The sequence below is a fragment of the Manihot esculenta genome, chromosome 17 (genome assembly GCF_001659605.2).
Source record: "Manihot esculenta cultivar AM560-2 chromosome 17, M.esculenta_v8, whole genome shotgun sequence".
Lineage (NCBI taxonomy): Eukaryota > Viridiplantae > Streptophyta > Magnoliopsida > Malpighiales > Euphorbiaceae > Manihot > Manihot esculenta.
The window spans coordinates 15348419-15353435 of NC_035177.2; the positions used below are offsets into that span (position 1 = coordinate 15348419).

At 44.0% G+C, this 5017-nt stretch overlaps 1 non-coding gene across 1 annotated transcript; it reads right to left on the bottom strand.

Moving 5' to 3' along the window:
- Positions 1 to 3756: 3756 nt before the first annotated feature.
- Positions 3757 to 3864, bottom strand: LOC122722343. Its single transcript, XR_006349311.1, has one exon. It is a non-coding gene; the product is annotated as a small nucleolar RNA R71 (small nucleolar RNA).
- Between the last annotated feature and the right edge of the window lie 1153 nt (positions 3865 to 5017).

Genomic DNA, 5017 nt, shown 5'->3' on the forward strand with positions numbered 1-5017 from the left:
TCGCACAGATGAGAGTGACACCTGTGTTTCTGGAGCAAATCGCTCAGAGACAGTATGAGGACCCTGAGTTGATGAAAATTGCCAGGACTGTTCAGTCAGGCAACAGTGCAGAGTTCAGATTTGACAGTAAAGGGATCCTTCGTTATGGGAATCGACTTTGTGTACCAGATAGAAGCAGTGTGAAGGAAGAAATTATAAGGGAAGCTCATAATGCGCGGTATAGTGTTCACCCAGGAGCCACCAAGATGTATCAGGATCTGAAAAGAGTCTATTGGTGGCCAGCCATGAAGAAAGAAGTGGCGCAGTTTGTGACAGCTTATGAAATTTGCCAAAGGGTGAAATTAGAGCATCAGAAACCATCCGGAATGCTGAACCCATTACCGATTCCAGAGTGGAAATGGGAGAACATAGCCATGGATTTTGTAGTGGGTTTACCAGCTACGTCCAATAGGATAGACTCTATTTGGGTGATTGTGGACAAACTCGCAAAATCTGCTCATTTTCTTCCAGTTCGGAGTACCTATTCTGTGGATAAGTTAGCACAAGTCTATCTGGATGAGATAGTGAGATTACATGGTGTTCCAGTGTCAATAGTCTCAGATAGAGGACCTCAGTTTACCTCCCGCTTTTGGCGGAGTCTGCAGAGTGCGATGGGCACGAGATTAGAGTTTAGCACTGCTTTCCACCCACAGACTGATGGACAGTCAGAGAGGACCATCCAGACCATCGAGGATATGCTTCGATTGTGTGTGTTAGACTTTGGCGGTTCTTGGAGGCAGCATCTACCTTTGGTGGAGTTTGCCTACAATAACAGCCATCATGCTAGCCTAGGGATGGCTCCTTATGAAGCTTTGTATGGGAGGAAGTGCAGATCCCCTGTTTGCTGGGACGAGATAGGAGAGAAGGCTCTTGCAGGGCCAGAGTTAGTAGAGATGACCAGTAGAGTGGTGCCCTTGATCAGAGATAGAATCAGGACAGCTCAAAGTAGACAGAAAAGTTATGCAGACGTTCGCAGAAAACAGTTAGAGTTTCAGGAGGGTAGTATGGTATTGCTGAAAGTGTCTCCAATGAAAGGAGTGGTTCGTTTTGGGAAGAAGGGTAAGTTAGCTCCACGGTACATTGGACCCTTTGAGATTTTTCAGAGGATCGAAAATGTGTCGTATAAGCTGGATTTACCTGCTTCTATGGCGAGAATTCACCCGGTATTTCATGTTTCTATGCTACGACAGTTTGTGTCAGATCCGAATCAGGTTCTGAGTGAGCCTGAGGTGGAGATTCTTACAGATCTCTAAGGCAAAAAAGCCAGGTTCGGCCGCCGAAGTTGAGGTTCGGCCGCCGAACATGCATGGCTTTCGGTTTCACGTGTGGCCGCCGAAGGTGGTCTGGCCAGCCACCTATAAATGGCCCTCAGTCGGTTGAAGCGGTGAGAGCACCGTTTCTTTTGTCTTCTGAGGTGAGACCCTGTCCTTTGTGAGTATTTCTTCATGTTTTCATTAAATCATGCACAGATTTGATTAGTTTTGATGGTATTTTGAAGGTTTTAGCTTAAAAACTCAAAGTTGTGAAGTTTGGAGAGTTTGAAGGCAAGTTGCTCCAAAACTCCACGTTAGGATCCTTCATCTGAAGAGCCTGAGCTTGTTTTTATGCTTTCTGAAGGTTTTATGGGGTTTGATGGAGAGAGTTGCATGAATAGGGTTATTTGAGAGTTTTTGATGATTTTTGTGTATAGCTTGTTTTTGTGTTGTTTGTGTTGTGTGTTTGGGGTTGTTAGCTAGTTTTTGACCCCTTTGAGCATATACATGAGTGTATGCAAGTGGAGGAAGTGAGGTGTTTGAGTTGGAGAGGGTTTTGTGCATTTGGCGAGAGGCAGGGCAAGTTTCTGCCCTGCTGATGAACTCAGGTTCGGCAGCCGAAGGTACATTCGGCCGCCGAACCCCTGAGGAGGAGAGAGGAGGTGGCTTCGGCTGCCCAAGCTTGCCCCCGAGCTTTTGGACTTTCGGCTCTGGAGGGAAGTTCGGCCGCCGAAGGTGCCGCCGAAGGGTAGAGACTTTCGTCTCTGGAGTGCCTTTTGGCCCCCGAAACTTGCCCCCGAAAGGGTTCGGCAGCCGAAAGGGGAAGTTCGGCCGCCGAAGGTGCTTGAGTTTCATCTCTGGAGAGGACTTTCGGCCGCCGAACCTGCCGCCGAAAGTGTTCTGTCCAGCCTTCTTTTGCATGCTTTGCATGGATAGTTGAGTGAGTTTAAGGAGTTTCTTGGGGAGTTTATGAGAGTTGTTCATAAGCTAGTTTGGTCCCTCATTTGTGTCCATCTGTATAGGTACAGACCAGAGGAACCAGAGAGAGCAGCAGTGAGTACTGCTCCAGAGTTTCAGAGCCTGCAGAGTCAGTCCAGTTAGCCAGAGGTGAGTGGAACTAAACTTAACTCTTTTAATTGAACAATGGAATGTTTTAGCATATCTCATGCATCATGATTATGCAATAGGTTGATTGCATTAGTATCCACGAATATGTTGCATTGCATAGTTATTTGTTGATGTGGGTGAATGCTGAATGATCCAATAGTCTCAGACAGGAAGTCCAGGAGCCTTTGACTACGCCCTCGCAGGTATAGTAAAGACCAGGAGCCTTTGACTACGCCCTGGCAGTTATAGTAAAGACCAGGAGCCTTTGACTACGCCCTGGCAATGGTAAGTACAGAGGTGTTATATACACATATACATATATGACAGGAAGACCAGGTGCTCGATTCTACGCCCTGGCACAGAGTTACTGGGACTATGTGGTGACAGGTTTACTCTTGATGTGGTTTATCTGTGTTATGACGCATTCCATGAGATCATGTTTTACTGAGATGTTTTACTGTTCTACTCACTGGGCTATAGAGCTCATCCCACTCCCTCAATCCCAGTTTTGCAGGTTCAGTATACAGTGTACAGGGCAAGTCAGCAGAGCATAGAAAGAGTAACGAGAAATGTAATAGTGTAGAGTGGACATGTACTGTTAAAGAGATGTAATAGTTATGTTTTCAGTTCCAGAGGTGCTTGACTTAATAGTTTGTGATGTAAATCTGTTGTTATGTACATGATCTGTATATATATATGTTTTACAGAGTATGTGAAAAACCAGGCTTAACAGGTATGAGTTAACCCATCTAGAGCAAGCTCTAGTCAGGGGTACAGAGTACAGAGTACAGAGTACAGAGTACAGAGATAGTGCATGCACAGGTTAAGCCTTGGTTCAGAAAAGAGTTTTTATTTTCACAGAAAATGTATGATCATGTATGAGAGGTACAGGTACACAGAGAGTATAGCAGGCTTGCTACGGGTTCTGGCGGCCTTAAGCCGACCTGAATCCTAGCGCCGGTGACGGTCCATTTTGGGGTCGTTACATCATACCAGAAAATCCAGACTTGAGGCCACCAATACCAAGAGAAAGAACACTGAGAGAGTTGGCAGCCCCTATAGGCGATCAAACACCTCTCTTTATCACCTATCCGCCATTGACAGTCCCTTTTGAGATCAAAATAGGTTTGATACATCTACTACCTAATTTTAGAGGTTTGGAGAATGAAAATCCACATAAGCAATTGAAAGAATTTCACATAGTATGTTCACCCATGAGGCCGTAAGGCATATCTGAAGAGCATGTAAAACTGAGAGCATTCCTATTCTCACTTGATGATTATGCCAAAGATTGATTATTTTACTTACCACCTGGATCAATCACTTCTTGAGATGGTATGGTAAGAGCTTTTTCCATAGGCACAAGAAGAGAGATTAATGGTATTAAGCAAAAAGATACTGAGGATTTGTATGATTATTGGGAAAGATTTAAGATATTGTGCACAAGTTGTCCTCAACATGACATTTTAGATAAATTACTCATAGAATTCTTCTCTGGAGGTTTGCGACCATCTGAAAGGAAATTCATTGATGTAGCATGTGGAGGTTCAATTGAAGATAGAACACCTCAAGCAATTAGAGACTTGATTTCAACACTTGCAGCAGCATCTAGACAATATGGAGATGGAAAGCAGCGGCAAAGAGGAGTCAATGAGGTAAGTACATCTGTTCTCACTTATCAAATTTCTGAACTAACCTCTGCTGTGAGAAGTCTTGTCATAGGTCAAGCTCAACAAGCTCAACAACTTCTGCAAATCAGACCATGTGGGATATGTGCACATGTAGGACACCCAACTGATCAATGTCCTACACTTCAAGAGGATGACCAGCAAATCAATGCAATTGGAGCATTCAATAGCTAGCCAAGACATGATCCCTACTCTAACACCTACAATCCAGGTTGGAGGGAACATCCAAACTTCAGCTATGGAAGGGCTAACAACTACCAAAACTATCAAAGAAATCCAGCACCTCCAAGTTCCAATATGCACCTTGAGGAGATGATGAAGACATTGGCAAATTCTGTGCAAGGTCTCCAACAGCAGATGGGTCAAATATCCACCTCAATGAGCAAGCTTGAATCTCAAGGTAAGTTACCTTCCCAAACCAAAGCTAATCCTAGGCAAAACGTAAGTGCTATCATGTTAAGAAGTGGGAAAGAGCTTCAAGATGTCAAGGCTAATGATGGAAGTTCACAAGTGCAAAGACAAGCTGCTGAAGAAAAACAAGCAGAACACTGCTTGTCCAAGTAGACTGGTCAAACATAACCAATACATCAGCAGAATACAAATCAGCAAGTAAGTTTCAAGATTCCACCTCCCTTTCCAAAAAGGTTTGAAAAATCACAAAAAGAAAAAGAAGAAAAAGATATCCTTGAAACCTTCAGGAAAGTGGAGATCAAAATACCCTTGCTAGATGCTGTGAAACAAATTCCCAAGTATGCAAAATTTTTGAAAGAACTGTGCACTAACCGAAGAAAGCTTGCTGAGAAAGAAAAGGTAAGTGTGGGAGAAGTCGTGACAGCTGTCATAAAGAGAGAACTCCCAGCCAAGTGCAAAGATAAAGGGATGTTTTCTGTCTCTTGCAAAATTGGTAATGTGGGCATCAAAAAGGCCATG